Consider the following 20,469-nt stretch of genomic DNA (forward strand, 5'->3'; position numbering starts at 1 on the left):
GCAACAGGATGTAAACTATCTGATAGGAGTTATAGTGGATGGAGGACTCCCTTGACACTTCCATCACTTCTACAGGAAGAGGAGGAAAGGTTCAACTCACATACAAGAATATACCCTATCGTCAGGATCCAGCCAACCCAGTTTAGCTGTAATTTAAGATTTTTTATAGAAGGACCATTACAAGAATATTGGTGTCATGATTTTGTCCAAATGAAAATCAGGTAAATTGATAAAGCCCACTTTCTTTAACCTCAAAGTCAACTTGTTTAGACATTGTATTGTTGTTTTTAGCTGTATAGATGATGTATTTTGGATGTTTTTAATGTATTTTCAACTATTTCAGACAATGCCGTTTAGTCACTGCCATAATATTAGTACAATAACATTAAACAAGTTAACTGGAGTTGACTGATGAGCTCTGACAGCCCTATTATGGACAGAGAGAATATTCATCTTTCCACTTCCTCCGTCTATTCTGAACAGTACACTGTAGCACAAGGCCCTCGGGCTCGGCCTGATTGACAGATCCAATGGTGAAAAGCATCAAGGTAGCCCACTCTATAGTCTTTAATTCAGATCTACGAATATAATAATTGATCATTGAATCTATTTTGACACAATAACTGTAAAGAACCTTAATGTAATTAGACCCATACAACAGATACATTAGGCTAGTGCAGCAGGAAACTTCTTCTTAGTTTTAAAGGCAAAATGAAAATGAAATCTGGCAACACGCCATTTCTGGTCCTCATTCATTCTCAAAGTGGTGGCAAACCTGGCAACCCGCCTGTTTTTTCCTCTCCTGGTTACAGAGGAGCGGAGGGCCCAGAGCCATGGCTGTCACTGTGTTTTTATGCCCCCCTCCTAACAGTACAACCGGGGTCCTGTTCGGTCCAGCAGAATACACAATCACAACTGCTGAGTGTCAAGTCAGCAGAGAGAGGGATTTACAAACTGCCATACGCTTCATATTGATGGGAAGCCATGTCTGAGTCACACTAGAATAGGGAAGAGAATGGGGGGGTATCCATTTTGTGTAACGGAGACATTGGAGAATGAGTGGTGAGTAACCTTGTCTGAGACTAAAGACTTATGGTAGCTGTAATGCCTAGGCTTCAGCTCAGAGGGCTAACAGAGTCTTGTGTTCAAACCCCATCAAGTCACATATGATTATTTCCTATACAAGACCATGAAACCTGTGGAAGGGGTCATCAAATACGAACTCTACTATGGTCAAGCACCAAAACCAGGAACTTCAATACCTGACTAACTACTCTAATTTAATTCAGTGAAGGCATTCCTCTGGATCAGAGCGGTAGCCGTGAGTGAAATTCCACTCCGAACTTTGTAGAGCTTTGTATTGGCCTCTTACTCAAGGATTCAGCTCTTTTGTGTTGATCAGCCCTTCTAGAAAGTACCAAGTCGTTGAGCGAGTGAAGCACCTTTCCTTCCTGTCACAATAAGCCGACCTGATCTAGAGAAATCAACAGACAGATGGAAAAACAAAACACAAGTCAAACAATGCAGATTATTTCACGAGGAATAGTTCATGTGAGACAGGAAGCGTTTGACTGATGCCTCAAAACCTTGCAGACTTGGCGGCTACAGAGTTAGCACGGAGAGTTAGTTTTCATCTTATATCAGCATGCTGTGGGTGTTGCACTGCTACTTTGTGATGCATCGCTGGCAAAAAGAATGGCCTTAAATCTGTCCTGCATGGTAAGGGAGTTTTGCAGTCGCTGATACGGTCAAAACAAATATTGTGTCATGACAGGTGTACCCAAACGTGCTTCAGCCCAGCTTGAACAGAAATATAAAGGATGAAAAGTATTCATACAGGATGCTCGACAGGCTTTGCCCCTTCGATCCACATGGTCTGGATTTTGCCATCTCCTACCATCTTGCGGTTCAAATACACAACAGCTCTGATTCTCTTCTTTCCTCGGCCGAGGAGCTGGGTTCTCACTACGACACATTCCTCTCCTCCAGCCTTGACTCTGTTGCACTTCTGATAACTCGGACTGTGTCCTTCTCCTTCTCTGCTCCCTAGTTTACCTCTGAGCTGCATTCTGTGAAGTCCACTGGCCGACAAACTGGAGAGGCTCTATAAAAAATCTGGTCACACAGTCCACTCAGAGGCCTGGAGGACTAAACGGTGCTCTCTCCCAGGCCAAATCAATCTACTACTCCAACCTCATCAATAACGGCCAAGGCAATCCCAGAACCCCTTTCTCCACCATCAACAGACTACTCAGGCCTTTGGATTCCTCCGCCTCACTGGCTCTTTACAGCCTTGTAATACATGTCTGGACTTTTTCCAGTCAAAAATGGAATACAGCAGCTTCAGATGTCCCCCAGCCTGCACCCAGCCCCAGCTGTGGCGAACACGACCCACACAGCCTTCTGAAAGGCTCTTTAAATCCCACATATTACTATTTTATTGTTATTGTTTAGGATATGAAAGTGGAAAAGTTTTCGGGCATTTTGGGGACACATTTAGATCCACATCCGGGTTCTCTTCGTTAATGGTTGGGGACTTGGAGGAGACCGCTCTGGGTGTTGTAGGGCAGTGTTGTAGGGCCAGTGTTGTAGGGCAGTGTTGTAGGGCAGTGTTGTAGGGCAGTGTTGTAGGGCAGTGTTGTAGGGCAGTGTTTTAGGGCAGTGTTGTAGGGCAGTGTTGTAGGGCAGTGTTTTAGGGCAGTGTTGTAGGGCAGTGTTGTAGGGCAGTGTTGTAGGGCAGTGTTGTAGGGCAGTGTTGTAGGGCAGTGTTGTAGGGCAGTAGGGCAGTGTTGTAGGGCAGTGTTGTAGGGCAGTGTTGTTGGGCAGTGTTGTAGGGCAGTGTTGTAGGGCAGTGTTGTAGGGCAGTGTTGTAGGGCAGTGTTGTAGGGCAGTGTTGTAGGGCAGTGTTGTAGGGCAGTGTTGTAGGGCAGTGTTGTAGGGCAGTGTTGTAGGGCAGTGTTGTAGGGCAGTGTTGTAGGGCAGTCACTGACCTAAAGAAAAGGAAGAAGAGAAAGTCAACAGAACTGGTTTCTTCTTTAAAACGCTTTAAAAAAGCATCTTTCCTGCCAGTATTATCATTAAAAGTGTATGTTTTGGTATAACAGCAACGTGTGTGACTGAATAATATCAACACTTTTAATTAAGCTTTTTGCTGACACTTGCAAACATATTTTGTAACATTTCCCATTAATAAAGCATTTGTAATAATACTAATACAAAAACGTAGTTATAACTGTTAGTAGAATGTCCTATTACTACCAGAGCAAATGTATATCAGGAGACAAAGTATAAAAGCAACCATTCTGTCAAGTATCCTTATCAATATCAATTAGAACCGTATCACGCCCTCACATCGAGAGTGACCATTCTATCCAAAGGGGGGTGCGCATCTCTCACTCTGAATAGAATGAAAACACAATTATATGACTGAAGAAATTAGTTTGAAGAAAAAGGCTCTGGGTTGTTAAAAGTTAGCCTACCTACAATTAAATTGTAACACACATGTCCTTAATTTGAGATTTAAAACACCCTCAACCGATTCGTAGGTTCAAAACTCCCCTTTTAACAGCTGTAGTGGGATCTCCGCACAACATCACAGCGCCTGCAAAGCCAGCCAGGCAGATAGCCACTTGGTAGGAGAGAGACACGTACCGGACAGTGGATACTCTATGGGCTACTGTGCATAGGCCAACGCGCTCTGCTTCAGCCTTCGTATGAAACTAACTTTCTCCAGCAACGTAAATGCACCAATAAAGAAAGGTAAGGTTTGTAAAAAAATAAATACAAATAAAATGGTCGTGAGAAAGCAATTGAATGAACTTATTTTTCTGGAAAGTTTGACTGCTAGGCAATTTGATCATATTTGAGTAACCATATTTACATTTCGTAGAAGATGCTTATGTCAAATAATTATTGACTGAACAAGCAACTTCATATAAATGGTGTTATCAGAATGACAAACGCGGTAGAATCTTTGTTATTTGACTCTAGGACGTCTCGTGTTGCGTCAATGTACTGTCCCTTCGATAGATTTTTCAGATCAATTCTGTTATTGGATTTTCGGTTGATGTCAGTATGTGCATCCCGAATCGATTTTAGGCTACCTATGCGCGCAAGATGTTGGCCCGATAGACAAAAGGCAAGAGGTTGGAATCATACCACTAGAGTAAGACTGTCTGATCATTCTGCGGACTGCTTTAGGGCATTAGATACAGTATCATGCACATCTTTACGACGCAGCCCTTGACATAATTGTCCCTTTCTTGTCTGTTCTAGGCCATATAACATTGATGTTGCCCCAAACTTTGCAACTTTGCTCATAATTTTGGTTAATTATTGCCACTCGTCGATAGAGTGCAGAGTTGAGCAGCAGTTGTCCTTGGGTTTACAGTAGTCTCTGGGTTTACAGTAGTCTCTGGGCTTACAGTAGTCTCTGGGCTTACAGTAGTCTCTGGGTTTAGAGTAGTCTCTGGGCTTACAGTAGTCTCTGGGTTTACAGTAGTCTCTGGGCTTACAGTAGTCTCTGGGATTACAGTAGTCTCTGGGTTTACAGTAGTCTCTGGGCTTACAGTAGTCTCTGGGCTTACAGTAGTCTCTGGGTTTAGAGACTACAGTAGTCTCTGGGTTTACAGTAGTCTCTGGGCTTACAGTAGTCTCTGGGCTTACAGTAGTCTCTGGGTTTAGAGACTACAGTAGTCTCTGGGCTTACAGTAGTCTCTGGGTTTACAGTAGTCTCTGGGTTTAGAGACTACAGTAGTCTCTGGGTTTACAGTAGTCTCTGGGCTTACAGTAGTCTCTGGGCTTACAGTAGTCTCTGTGTTTAGAGACTACAGTAGTCTCTGGGCTTACAGTAGTCTCTGGGCTTACAGTAGTCTCTGGGTTTACAGTAGTCTCTGGGTTTACAGTAGTCTCTGGGCTTACAGTATTTGTGTTGATACTGTAATGTCTAAAATGTTTCCTGCACCAGTAGACAACGAGAGAGTTTATCAAGATGTTTGAAAATAGCACCGGGATGTATTTCTTCCTCACCTAATGGCTTTAATATCACACTTGGTGGCTGGTTCATGATGTTTCATGACTACAGCTATAATGTGTCTAAAGTTCTCATTCTCTGTAAATTCTCATCTGTAATGTAATCTGTGATGATGTGCCATGTATATCCCTCAATGAGTGATACTGTATTCTTTGGGGCAAAGACCTGGTGTGTGGCTCTCTGTGTCTCAATTCAATTCAGAGCCTACATTGGCATCCATCCGTCTCTCTCTCCCTCTCTCTCTCTCTCCCTCTTTCTCCATCTCTCCATCTCTCTCTCTCTCTCTCTCTCTCTCTCTCTCTCTCTCTCTCTCCCTCTCTCTCCATCTCTCTCTCTCTCTCCATCTCTCTCTCTCTCTCTCTCTCTTTCAATTTAATTCAATTAAATTATATTTGCTTTATTGGCATGACGTAACAATGTACATTTTACCAAAGCTTACTTTGGAGATTTACAATATTAACATAATTAATAAAAATAATCAATATTGTCAACGGAACAACAGTAACAACAATAACCAAGGGTCAAAATAACCAGACATTGACCAATACCAATAATCATAGAGGACATGTTCAGGTTGATTGGTCTGTCAGACACTGTCCCTCATCTTATGGCAGGCAGCAATGTAGTGCGCTGCCAACACAGCTCTCTGCTCCTCTGTTTAATCTGTTCTAAACAGACCTATTGAGGATTCAATGATTCAATAGCTTCCCTCAATTCATCTCCCTCAGCGCAAGTCCAGTTCACGTTAACAGATCTGTTCACAAAAGCTGTAATGACTGCCCCTCACCCTGTCCTACCTGGCTACAGAAGTGGAACATGAGCTTCAGTGATAAGGGCTAGAAAAGGTCAGGGGGTAGAGAAGAACTTGTGTCCATTGTGAGTTGGCGCACCTTCACAGACAAGAGCAGTACAGCAGTCAACTACAAGACCTGAGGAGAGAGAAGGAGAGAGACATTGATTATATTCCATTCTAAACAACTCTGGTAGCATGTCTGTGTACAACATGATCGGAGCTGAGAGAGGAACGTGGAGAGAGAAGAGGAGAGAGATGCTTGTTACTGCATGTTAAAACTATTGTCTGGTGGAGTATGCTACAACAGAGATTTAATGGCTTGGACCTGCGGGGCTCAGCTCTGGTCTGTCTGTCTGGCTGCCTGCATGTCTGTCTGTCTGTCTGTCTGTCTGTCTGTCTGTCTGTCTGTCTGTCTGTCTGTCTGTCTGTCTGTCTGTCTGTCTGTCTGTCTGTCTGTCTGTCTGTCTGTCTGTCTGTCTGTCTGTCTGTCTGTCTGTCTGTCGGCCTGTCTGTCGGCCTGTCTGTCGGCCTGTCGGCCTGTTTGTCTGTCGGTCTGTTTGTCTGTCTGTCTGTCAGCCGGTCTGCCTGTGTATTCTTAGGTCTCAGGAGTAGTGTTTCTCTGCTCAATCGCTTCAGCTCTTGTCCCAACAACACAGAAACAAAAATACTACACCCCAGGCTGTTCAGAAGAGTACCTCTGATGTATTTGAGTACGGCTTGGTGCCATGACTTATCCATGTGTTTAGTTACATCTGCGTGTTTCTCATCGGAGAACACAAAGAATGCTCCCCCGTACCCTGTCAACACACGCTCGCTCACTTGCTTGTATACACACACACACACACACACACACACACACACACACACACACACACACACACACACACACACACACACACACACCTCAGTGATCTGCTGTAACAGACTAACTGTGACTCCATTGCATTTGGGATTGTGATTCTTGCTCTGTAGGTCTCTGGTGTTTGATGGGAAACGGTCAGAGGACAGTTTCCCCTTCCACTACATTAATAATACAGTAAGACTGTTGAATGATTCATTGATAAAATCCCCACTAAACTCAACCTCTGTGACCTCTTTCACTTCCCCATTTAATTCCTAGTAATTTCTCATCTCCCGTTTACATTTAATAGGTTGGATTAAATGTGTATTGGATGTGTATGGACATATATACAGTAGGGTGTTAATTTGAGCCAGTTTACTACAACAGGAACAAGACATGTGAAATGTGGATTATTATTAAGGGACAGTTATATGGATGGAAACATTATTAGAAAGGGAAAATCAAGTCGAAAATTTCAAAGTGGAAATGACAAACTTCAGAAGCCTTTTTTAAACCTCATATACAATAAAAGTTGAACATGTTCTGCATTGCAGGAAAGTTCTCCTGCAACAGGGTGATCAAATGAAGATCCTACATCTGTATGGCAACCACCTGGCCCAGACCAACAACGCTGCTCTCTCTCTCAGCATCAGGTCTACAGAATACAGCCTTTACTATGCGGCTGGTGGAAGCAGCCATTAAATCATTTTAGTGCCAGACAGACCGCCACAGGCTGACTCTCAAATGGCACCCTATTCCCTTTGTAGTGCACTACTTTAGACCAGGGTCTCTGGTCAAAAGTAGTGCACTGTATAGGGAGTAGGTTAGCCAGAGACCACAGCTCCCCTCTCTCTCTCCACTGCTGTTTTACTGGGATGGCGGGAGGGGGGAGGGCGGGGGAGGGGGGAGAGTCACCTGGCCAGGGGGGCTATGGTGGTCACCCTGCACAGACCATGTCATTCACTAAGGGGGCTTAGATGTGTGTGTGTGTGCGTGCGTGTGTGCGTGTGTGTGTGTGTCTGTGTGTGTGTGTCTGTGTGTGTGTGTCTGTGTGTGTGTGCATGTGTGCAGCTATATTACCAGAGTAACAAGATAAACGTTGACACTCCCAAGAGGTGGGTCAAAGGCAGCACAGCCACGCTTGTTGAAGTCAGGTTATCCCAATGTTTGAAGTAAAAGTCAAAGACAATATTTCGGTGTGCGAGGCCCCTGGCTCACAGTGGAGTGCTATGCTGTCAGACAAGGGCTCCATTGATGCCTCTGGAGAGGAAAGTGAGGGGAGGTTTCCCAGGGGAGGTCCCTGGACTGTTGTATCTGAAGGGGTCTAGGAAGCTCTGCTGGCCAAACCAACCGTACTGTGATGGCTCAGATGTTTTTGTACATTCCAGTACAGTTCCATCAACTATGGTAAATGGGTAAGTCTAGCACAGACTTACCCATCGCTGTCAACCCTGACCTAGCCTTGACTCCAGTACCCTGACCTAGCCTTGACTCCTGTACCCTGACCTAGCCTTGACTCCTGTACCCTGACCTAGCCTTGACTCCTGTACCCTGACCTAGCCTTGACTCCTGTACCCTGACCTAGCCTTGACTCCAGTACCCTGACCTAGCCTTGACTCCTGTACCCTGACCTAGCCTTGACTCCTGTACCCTGACCTAGCCTTGACTCCTGTACCCTGACCTAGCCTTGACTCCTGTACCCTGACCTAGCCTTGACTCCTGTACCCTGACCTAGCCTTGACTCCTGTACCCTGACCTAGCCTTGACTCCTGTACCCTGACCTAGCCTTGACTCCAGTACCCTGACCTAGCCTTGACTCCTGTACCCTGACCTAGCCTTGACTCCTGTACCCTGACCTAGCCTTGACTCCTGTACCCTGACCTAGCCTTGACTCCTGTACCCTGACCTAGCCTTGACTCCAGTACCCTGACCTAGCCTTGACTCCAGTACCCTGACCTAGCCTTGACTCCTGTACCCTGACCTAGCCTTGACTCCTGTACCCTGACCTAGCCTTGACTCCTGTACCCTGACCTGACCTTGACTCCTGTGATACTGTATGCATCCTGACCATCTACTCTCATCCTCTGTCTCTGGTGAGAGTGAGAGTGAGAGTGAGAGTGAGAGTGAGAGTGAGAGTGAGAGTGTGAGAGTGAGAGTGAGAGTGAGAGTGAGAGTGAGAGTGAGAGTGTGAGAGTGAGTGTGAGAGTGAGAGTGAGAGTGAGAGTGAGAGTGAGAGTGAGAGTGTGAGTGTGAGTGTGAGTGTGAGTGTGAGTGTGAGTGTGAGAGTGAGAGTGAGTGTGTGAGAGATTCATAGAGCTCATTGCCCTTTATGGTTGTGAGGTCTGGGGTCCGCTCACCAACCAAGACTTCACAAAATGGGACAAACACCAAATTGAGACTCTGCATGCAGAATTCTGAAAAAATATCCTCTGTGTACAACGTAGAACACCAAATAATGCATGCAGAGCAGAATTGGGCCGATACCCACTAATTATCAAAATCCAGAAAAGAGCCGTTAAATTCTACAACCACCTAAAAGGAAGCGATTCCCAAACCTTCCATAACAAAGCCATCACCTACAGAGAGATGAACCTGGAGAAGAGTCCCCGAAGCAAGCTGGTCCTGGGGCTTTGTTCACAAACACAAACACACCCCACAGAGCCCCAGGACAACAGCACAATTAGACCCAACCAAATCATGAGAAAACAAAAAGATAATTACTTGACACATTGGAAAGAATTAACAAAAAAACAGAGCAAACTAGAATGCTAATTGGCTTTAAACAGAGAGTACACAGCGGCAGAATACCTGACCACTGTGACTGACCCAAACTTAAGGAAAGCTTTGACTATGTACAGACTCAGTGAGCATAGCCTTGTTATTGAGAAAGGCCGCCGTAGGCAGACATGGCTCTAAAGAGAAGACAGGCTATGTGCTCACTGCCCACAAAATGAGGTGGAAACTGAGCTGCACTTCCTAACCCCCTGCCCAATGTATGGAATAATCTGTAGTTTCCAAGTAATGGTAACTAAGCCATATAAGGCATTATGAAGGGTCATGCATGCTTATAACAACTAATGAAGCGTTATACCTGCATGTTGGCTTTAAGTGAAGTCTTACTGAGGTAGGATTATATCTGTCAAAAAGTCTTACTGAAATAATAAACATTATCTGAAAGTCTTACTGAAATAATAAACATTATCTGACTGTCTTACTGAAATAATAAACATTATCTGACTGTCTTACTGAAATAATAAACATTATCTGACTGTCTTACTGAAATAATAAACATTATCTGACTGTCTTACTGAAATAATAAACATTATCTGAAAGTCTTACTGAAATAATAAACATTATCTGACTGTCTTACTGAAATAATAAACATTATCTGACTGTCTTACTGAAATAATAAACATTATCTGACTGTCTTACTGAAATAATAAACATTATCTGACTGTCTTACTGAAATAATAAACATTATCTGAAAGTCTTACTGAAATAATAAACATTATCTGAAAGTCTTACTGAAATAATAAACATTATCTGACTGTCTTACTGAAATAATAAACATTATCTGACTGTCTTACTGAAATAATAAACATTATCTGACTGTCTTACTGAAATAATAAACATTATCTGACTGTCTTACTGAAGTAATAAACATTATCTGAAAGTCTTACTGAAATAATAAACATTATCTGACTGTCTTACTGAAATAATAAACATTATCTGAAAGTCTTACTGAAAGAATAAACATTATCTGACTGTCTTACTGAAATAATAAACATTATCTGACTGTCTTACTGAAATAATAAACATTATCTGACTGTCTTACTGAAATAATAAACATTATCTGAAAGTCTTACTGAAATAATAAACATTATCTGAAAGTCTTACTGAAATAATAAACATTATCTGAAAGTCTTACTGAAATAATAAACATTATCTGACTGTCTTACTGAAATAATAAACATTATCTGACTGTCTTACTGAAATAATAAACATTATCTGACTGTCTTACTGAAATAATAAACATTATCTGACTGTCTTACTGAAATAATAAACATTATCTGACTGTCTTACTGAAGTAATAAACATCTGAAAGTCTTACTGAAATAATAAACATTATCTGACTGTCTTACTGAAATAATCAACATTATCTGAAAGTCTTACTGAAAGAATAAACATTATCTGACTGTCTTACTGAAATAATAAACATTATCTGACTGTCTTACTGAAATAATAAACATTATCTGACTGTCTTACTGAAATAATAAACATTATCTGAAAGTCTTACTGAAATAATAAACATTATCTGAAAGTCTTACTGAAATAATAAACATTATCTGAAAGTCTTACTGAAATAATAAACATTATCTGAAAGTCTTACTGAAATAATAAACATTATCTGAAAGTCTTACTGAAATAATAAACATTATCTGAAAGTCTTACTGAAATAATAAACATTATCTGAAAGTCTTACTGAAATAATAAACATTATCTGAAAGTCTTACTGAAATAATAAACATTATCTGAAAGTCTTACTGAAATAATAAACATTATCTGAAAGTCTTACTGAAATAATAAACATTATCTGAAAGTCTTACTGAAATAATAAACATTATCTGAAAGTCTTACTGAAATAATAAACATTATCTGAAAGTCTTACTGAAATAATAAACATTATCTGAAAGTCTTACTGAAATAATAAACATTATCTGACTGTCTTACTGAAATAATAAACATTATCTGAAAGTCTTACTGAAATAATAAACATTATCTGAAAGTCTTACTGAAATAATAAACATTATCTGAAAGTCTTACTGAAATAATAAACATTATCTGAAAGTCTTACTGAAATAATAAACATTATCTGAAAGTCTTACTGAAATAATAAACATTATCTGAAAGTCTTACTGAAATAATAAACATTATCTGAAAGTCTTACTGAAATAATAAACATTATCTGAAAGTCTTACTGAAATAATAAACATTATCTGAAAGTCTTACTGAAATAATAAACATTATCTGAAAGTCTTACTGAAATAATAAACATTATCTGAAAGTCTTACTGAAATAATAAACATTATCTGAAAGTCTTACTGAAATAATAAACATTATCTGAAAGTCTTACTGAAATAATAAACATTATCTGAAAGTCTTACTGAAATAATAAACATTATCTGAAAGTCTTACTGAAATAATAAACATTATCTGAAAGTCTTACTGAAATAATAAACATTATCTGAAAGTCTTACTGAAATAATAAACATTATCTGAAAGTCTTACTGAAATAATAAACATTATCTGAAAGTCTTACTGAAATAATAAACATTATCTGACTGTCTTACTGAAATAATAAACATTATCTGAAAGTCTTACTGAAATAATAAACATTATCTGAAAGTCTTACTGAAATAATAAACATTATCTGAAAGTCTTACTGAAATAATAAACATTATCTGAAAGTCTTACTGAAATAATAAACATTATCTGAAAGTCTTACTGAAATAATAAACATTATCTGAAAGTCTTACTGAAATAATAAACATTATCTGAAAGTCTTACTGAAATAATAAACATTATCTGAAAGTCTTACTGAAATAATAAACATTATCTGAAAGTCTTACTGAAATAATAAACATTATCTGACTGCTCTATTTTCTCCCCCATTTCCACTTCGATTTGTCTGCAAAAGTTGTCCTCCTAAGTGTCTGGCTGTGCTACAAACTCTATCTCTCAACCTGAGGTGATGACAACAGCACTGTGAAATCACTTTACACTGTGACTCTGGGGTTGGGCTGAAAGTTTAGCAAAAGCAAAAGGCCCCCTCAGTCTCTTGGGGTTGGGGAAGTCTACCGAGCCAAGCTAAGAAAGATGAACGAGCCGCCTCCCGCGTCTTTCAAGGTTAGAGGTTCAATCGCTGGAGACTATTTGTCTCTGCTCTGCTGGACAGACGGGCCAAGTGGAGGGTTTTTTCAGCTGACGTGATTTATGGTCACTGTGAATTGCTATAATATGTGTTTGAGCAGAGGGTGGTTCTCCTACCTTGTGTTTTCCTGTTAGATTGGCGTTTAATTCCTTGGTTGGGAGACTCTTGTAGTACAATGACACATCATAGGGGTTTGTGTCTCAATGTAGACGTGTTGTTGTCACTGTCCTGCCCTTTGAGACTTCCTGTTATCCACTTCTAAGCAGGGCTCTGGATGTGCTCTGTCACAGGTGAAAGATTCAACCTTTTACAACTGACACTTTGGCATAATGATAAATTGTCATTTCAACAAGGTAAACTAATATTTCTTAAAGCTAATCAGATGTGGTATTGTCTTTGTGACGCACTCGCCCCTTCATTTACACATTAATGAGACGTATTCCTGCTCCCTGGAGCGATGGCGTTGATTTCCGGCCCAAATTAAATGTCCACCTTTAGGTAATGGCTTTACAAATTAATTAATCAGGTAAATCAATTTGGAAGTGAAAAAAAAATCTGGGAGATTGCACACAATGTGGAAATAAAACATAAACAATCATGTCTTCAACCAGAATATTTTTGGTGATCTTCTCCTTTCCTCTCCTGTCTCTCTCTCTCTCTCCCTCCCTGTCTGGCTTTCTCTCTCTCTCTGTGTTTAGTTGAAACAGCTGATGGATAGTAGGTAGTTCATCTTGTGAACAGATCATCTGTTTTTTTCACCTTCCCTCTGATGTTTGACAGAAGAGAAAATCTTTATCTCCATAACTCTTGTCACTCTCTCCATGTTCAGTCTCTCTCTATCTTTTTCTCCTGCCCTGCAGGTAGCCTAGTGGTTAGAGGGTAGGGGTGGCAGGTAGCCTAGTGGTTAGAGGGTAGGGGCGGCAGGTAGCCTAGTGGTTAGAGGGTAGGGGCGGCAGGTAGCCTAGTGGTTAGAGGGTAGGGGCGGCAGGTAGCCTAGTGGTTAGAGGGTAGGGGCGGCAGGTAGCCTAGTGGTTAGAGGGTAGGGGCGGCAGGTAGCCTAGTGGTTAGAGGGTAGGGGCGGCAGGTAGCCTAGTGGTTAGAGGGTAGGGGCGGCAGGTAGCCTAGTGGTTAGAGGGTAGGGGCGGCAGGTAGCCTCGTGGTTAGAGCGTTGGACTAGTAACGAAAGGTTGCAAGACCGAATCCCCGAGCTGACAAGGTAAAAAAAGGCAGTTAACCCACTGTTCCTAGACCAGTTAACCCACTGTTCCTAGGCCGTCTTTGAATTCAAGAATTTGTTCTTAACTGACTTGCCTAGTTAAATAATGGTAAAAAAAACCCTTAAAAAAACAGTCCTGTAAAAGTTGAAAAAAGTGGACAACCACTTCCAACAACAGACACAAATGTCCCAGTGGTTAGAAAACATGAGACTTTTCTTAGATGCACACAGATTGACCCTCTTTATTCATGTAGTCTAATGGTTCTCTATATGTTTCCCTTGTAGATTTAACTAGACATACTGAATTAGAGTGATATAAATCATTTACAACCTCAACGCTATTACTGTAAATATTAGCCTATGTTCCCTTATTCCCTGACTACACTGTCGTGTGCGCAAGCAAAATAAATGTAGGAACCCATGTTATTCAATTATTGCACCCACACTGCTCACGCGCGTCAACAAGCGTCTGCGTTGCCAAGGGCTAAAATAGAAGTCATTGCTATTTCTGACGCAGATCGCGCTGCTAGTCCTGCCTCTCCCATCTCCTCATTGGTTTATAGAAGCAGGTACCCACGTGCCATCTCCTCATTGGTTATACCCACATGGGTGATTGAAAGACGAACTGTTGCCGGTTGTCGTGGTAATACTATGAAAGTTTAGATGCCAATCACCATATAAGTTAAACGATGAAAAAGCCTGGAAGGAGAAGAGTTGACTAGAAACGATTCGGTTGACCGTTTTTATGTATGGATTAATTGTCGGAGTAGAGGACCTTGTGCATTTCAGGTAAAATATCAACCTAATGTTTATATCCCAGGACAAATTAGCTAGCAACAGCAAGCTAGCTAAATAGGACAAATTAGCTAGCAAGTGCAAGCTAAATTGCCATACGTGTTTAATGCTTTTCGACCTGTTGTCAGGCCCTGACCTTAGAGCAATGTCTCTATTTTGGTTTGGTCAGGGTGTGATTTGGGTGGGCATTCTATGTTCCTTTTTCTATGTTTTTGTATTTCTTTGTTTTGGCCAGGTATGGTTCTCAATCAGGTACAGCTGTCTATCGTTGTCTCTGATTGGGAACCATACTTAGGTAGCTTTTCCCACAGGGTTTTTGTGGGTAGTTAATTTCTGGTTAGTGTTTTGCACCTTTCAGGACTGTTTCGGTTATTCCCGTTGTTATTTTGTTATCGTGTTCAGTTTTAATAAAGAAAGCATGAACACTTTCCACGCTGCGCTTTGGTCCGATGATTCCTCTTCTTCAGACGACGAATACCGTTACACCTGTCCCCAAGTTAATGTAATTGGTTCAGAGTTTGTTTTGATATTTTAACCTGCGTGTCGTGATCACGTTTGGTGTAGGGGACAAAATACATGTATGCACAATGGTGCACACGCTCCGCCGGTTTGGGTTACGTGTTAGGTTTTTCAATGTAAACCTAACCAAGAGACACGCATGAATACACACACACACACACACAAACACACACACACACACACACACACACACACACACACACACACACACACACACACACACACACACACACACACACACACACACACACACACACACACATGCCTGTATGCACCCCATTGTTTGTTTGGGTATTATTTTTCCTCTGTTGTCCTTCTTGTCTCTCCTGGAGGACCGTTTGTTAACTGACCCCAATCAGGTCCTCCTGGGGGACAGAGGTTAAAGGAGGTTTAAACACTGTAAATCCTCACACACACGCTCACACACAAACACACAGACAAACACACACAGACAAACACACACACAGACAGACAGACAGACAGACAGACAGACAGGCAGACAGACAGACAGACAGACACACACACACTTGGTCACACATGAGTGCACCAGCAAATCTTTAGCCATCAGACTGCACCCTACTGTGAAGCCTGCAGTCCCCTACCAGAGGAGACTGGAGGGGAGCTAGGTGGGGGGCTGGGAGGTTCCCCTAAAAGAGGAGACTGAAGGGGAGCTAGGTGGGGGACTGGGAGGTTCCCTTAACAGAGTAGACTGGAGGGGAGCAAGGTGGGGAGCTAGGTGGGGGGCTGGGAGGTTCCCTTAACAGAGGAGACTGGAGGGGGGCTAGGTGGGGGACTGGGAGGTTCCCTCAACAGAGGAGACTGGAGGGGAGCTAGGTGGGGGACTGGGAGGTTCCCTTAACAGAGGAGACTGGAGGGGGGCTAGGTGGGGGGCTGAGAGGTTCCCTTAACAGAGGAGACTGGAGGGGGCTAGGTGGGGGGCTAGGTGGGGGACTGGGAGGTTCCCTTAACAGAGGAGACTGGAGAGGGGCTAGGTGGGGGACTGGGAGGTTCCCTTAACAGAGGAGACTGGAGGGGGGCTGAGAGGTTCCCTTAACAGAGGAGACTGGAGGGGGGCTAGGTGGGGGGCTAGGTGAGGGACTGGGAGGTTCCCTTAACAGAGGAGACTGGAGGGGGGCTAGGTGGGGGGCTGAGAGGTTCCCTAAACAGAGGAGACTGTAGGGGGGCTAGGAAAAACAATACTGATCAACCAGATGTCCCTGGCCTGTAGCTCAGACATATAGGGAACTGTTGTAATCTGATGTAATCCTCTTCTCACCAGACATATAGGGAACTGTTGTAATCTGATGTAACCCTCTTCTCACCAGACATATAGGGAACTGTTGTAATCTGATGTAACCCTCTTCTCACCAGACATATAGGAGGGAACTGTTGTAATCTGATGTAATCCTCTTCTCACCAGACATATAGGAGGGAACTGTTGTAATCTGATGTAACCCTCTTCTCACCAGACACTCATGCAAGACTACTTGTATATTGTGTTGTTACAGCGAGATAAACTGCCCTATATCAGATTTTTGGATTTATTTTTGATATAAACTTCATTTAACTAGGCATATGAGATTGTTACCTGGTTGACTTGGTTGAAAACGCTGATCTGATGTGGCTGGATATTTGTTATCCTGGACATTGGCTGATGTTTTCTTATCTGGCTATTTGCCCAGTACATTATACAGATAATGTCTGAACAGTATTAATTGGGGATCTGGATCAGTTGCTATTCTCTATCACCATCCTGCTGTGTAGATAATGAGTGGCTTAGTCATGTACACACACACACACACACACACACACACACACACACACACACACACACACACACACACACACACTCGCTTGCTACTTTGGTATATTATCCCCCTCGGCAGAATGCCCTGCAGCGCATGCTAATTGAGCTTACTGTAATTAACACTAGACCAAAGCTCCTGGTACTCCTGCTCATTTAATTAGTTTTTCACAATGTGTTCATTTAGAAATGAGAAAACGCAGGCCTCAATCTTCAAACTCAACCTTAACCATTTTCCCATCTTCCTTGAACTCTGAACAGTTTCTGAGAAAATCCAGATAGAGTATGGAGCAGTCAAACACACACACACACACACACACACACACCACATTCCACCAGGCTACTTGGTCACTTGCTTGTTGGCTCAGTGTGTGTGTCACACCCTGATCTGTTTCACCTGTCCTTGTGATTGTCTCCACCGCCTCCAGGTGTCACTTATTTCCCCAGTGTATTTATCCCAGTGTTTCCTGTCTCTCTGTGCCAGTGTATTTATCCCAGTGTTTCCTGTCTCTCTGTGCCAGTGTATTTATCCCAGTGTTTCCTGTCTCTCTGTGCCAGTGTATTTATCCCAGCGTTTGCTGTCTCTCTGTGCCAGTGTAGTTATCCCAGTGTTTCCTGTTTCTCTGTGCCAGTTCATCTTGTATGTTTTCATGTCAACCAGCGTGGTTTCCCGTGCTCCTGTTTTCTATTCTCTTTTTCTAGTCTTCCCGGTTTTTACCCTTTTTTTCTGGACTCGTACCAGTCTGCCTGACCCCTCTGCCTGCCCTGACATCTAGCCTGTCTGACCCCTCTGCCTGCCCTGACATCTAGCCTGTCTGACCCCTCTGCCTGCCCTGACATCTAGCCTGTCTGACCCCTCTGCCTGCCCTGACATCTAGCCTGTCTGACCCCTCTGCCTGCCCTGACATCTAGCCTGTCTGACCCCTCTGCCTGCCCTGACATCTAGCCTGTCTGACCCTTTTGCCTGCCCTGACATCTAGCCTGTCTGACCCCTCTGCCTGCCCTGACATCTAGCCTGTCTGACCCCTCTGCCTGCCCTGACATCTAGCCTGTCTGACCCCTCTGCCTGCCCTGACATCTAGCCTGTCTGACCCTTCTGCCTGCCCTGACATCTAGCCTGTCTGACCCCTCTGCCTGCCCTGACATATAGCCTGTCTGACTCTTCTGCCTGCCCTGACATCTAGCCTGTCTGACTCTTCTGCCTGCCCTGACATCTAGCCTGTCTGACCCCTCTGCCTGACATCTAGCCTGTCTGACCCTTCTGGAAACAGCCCTACGGTTGACTGTTTAGTTCCCATTTCTTTACATTTAATTTCAAGTGGTAGGGAGAAGGCAGCAGTGGTACAGACAGACAGACAGACAGACAGACAGACAGAGTGACAGACAGAGTGACAGACAGACAGAGTGACAGACAGACAGAGTGACAGACAGACAGAGTGACAGACAGACAGAGTGACAGACAGACAGAGTGACAGACAGACAGAGTGACAGACAGACAGACAGACAGACAGACAGACAGACAGACAGACAGACTGACTGACTGACTGACTGACTGACTGACAGAGTGACAGACAGACAGACAGAGAACAGCCCTTACTAAGGTGTGATGTCAACAACTGCTATAGCAGTAGTGTCTGTGTAAACCTGACTTCCTGTCATACAGGGCCTTCAGAAAGTATTCAGATCCTTTCACTTTTTCCACATTTTGTTACGTTACAGCCTTATTCTACAATTGATTAATTAAAGACACGAAAAAGAGCTCAGGTGCATCCTGTTTCCATTGATCATCTTTGAGATGTTTCTACAACTTGATTGGAGTCCACTTGTGGTAAATTTAATTGATTGGACATGATTTGGAGTGACAGTGACAGTGCATGTCAGAGCAAAAACCAAACCATGAGGTCGAAGGAATTGTCCGTATAGCTCCGAGACAGGTTTGTGTCGAGGCACAGATCTGGGGAAGGGTACCAAAACATTTCTGCAGCATTGAAGGTCCCCAAGAACACAGTGTCCTCCATCATTCTTAAATGGAAGAAGTTTGGAACCAACAAGACTCTTCCTTGAGCTGACCTACCAGCCAAACTGAGCAATTGGGGGAGAAGGGCCTTGGTCAGGGAGGTGGTCAAGAACCCAATGCTCACTCTGACAGAGCTCCAGAGTTCCTCTGTGAACCTTCCAGAAGGACACCGAGGTATCTCTCCCCCTTATAATTTGGGATCAAATATGCTCTGAAAGCAAACATGTTGACATGAGTACCCTGATATCGGGGAATTTGTGCCATTCTGAAAAAATTGTTAGAAGGACAACCATCTCTGCAGCATTCCACCAATAAGGCCTTTGTGGTAAAGTGGCCAGACGGAAGCCACTCCTCAGTAAAAGGCACATGACAGTCAGCTTGGAGTTTGCCAAAAGGCACCTAAAGACTCTCAGACCATGAGAAAAAAGATTCTCTGGTCTGATGAAAACAAGATTGAACTCATTAGCCTGAATGCCAAGCGTTACATCTGGAGGAAACCTGGCACCATCCCTACGGTGAAGCATGGTGGTGGCAGCATCATACTGTGGGAATGTTTTTCAGCGGCAGGGACTGGGAGACTAGTCAGGATCGAGGCAAAGAAGAACGGAGCAGATTACACAGAGAAACTTGATGACACCTGCTCCAGAGAAGCTCAGGACTTCAGACTGTGGCGACAGTTCACCTTCCAACTGGACAACAAACCTAAGCACACAGCCAAGACAACGCAGGAGTGGCTTGGGACAAGTCTCTGAATGTCTTTGAGTGGCCCAGCCAGAGCCCGGACTTGAACCCGATCTAACATCTCTGAAGAGACCTGAAAATAGCTGTGCAGCGATGCTCCCCATCCAACCTGACAGAGCTTGAGAGGATCTGTAGAGAAGAATGGGAGAAACTCCCCAAATACAGGTGTGCCAAGCTTGTAACGTCATACCCAAGAAGACTCAAGGCTGTAATCGCTGTCAATGGTGCTTCAACAAAGTACTGAGTACAGGGTCTGAATACTTATGTAAATGTCATATTTAAGTTTTTTATTTGTAATAAATCTGCAAAAAATTCCCCAAAACTGTTTTTGCTTGGTCATTATGGGGTATAACACCTAGATTGATGAGGGGAAAAAATATTTTAGCAATTTTAGAATTCGGCCGTAACCTAACAAAATGTGATAAAGTCAAGGGGTCTGAATACTTTCAGAAGGCACTGTAGAGAGGCAGGAGGTACTGTATAAATGGTCCAGGGAATAAACAGTCCCCTCCTCCCTTCCCCATCCCCCTCCTCTCCTCCTCCTCCCTTCCCCCATCCTCCTCCCCCAACCTCTCTGTCTGGCTCAGAGCGGGCACAGTTGGGCAGCCCCATGCCCCCCTCCCTCCATCCCTCCTTCCCTCCCGTCTCTTTCTCAGCACACACTCACACCCCCACTCCATTGAGAAAGTTAACGGTTTGTTTTTCACAAGCGAGGAATGCTTTACGGTGGAGGGAGCGGCCAGTCAGTTTGTGTGCTGATGGGTTACAATGTTTCTCTC

The 20,469-nt window shown here is 43.2% G+C and overlaps 1 protein-coding gene across 1 annotated transcript in view; it reads left to right on the forward strand.

Moving 5' to 3' along the window:
• Window positions 1-3,694: 3,694 nt before the first annotated feature.
• Window positions 3,695-20,469, forward strand: part of LOC139405460 (semaphorin-5B-like) — a 101,065-nt gene continuing 84,290 nt past the window's right edge. The window contains exon 1 of the mRNA XM_071147786.1: window positions 3,695-3,759. The gene's annotated coding sequence lies outside the window, so the exon portion shown is untranslated. The remainder of the gene's footprint in view (window positions 3,760-20,469) is intronic.

Source organism: Oncorhynchus clarkii, unplaced genomic scaffold, assembly GCF_045791955.1.
Source record: "Oncorhynchus clarkii lewisi isolate Uvic-CL-2024 unplaced genomic scaffold, UVic_Ocla_1.0 unplaced_contig_817_pilon_pilon, whole genome shotgun sequence".
Classification (NCBI taxonomy): Eukaryota; Metazoa; Chordata; class Actinopteri; order Salmoniformes; family Salmonidae; genus Oncorhynchus; species Oncorhynchus clarkii.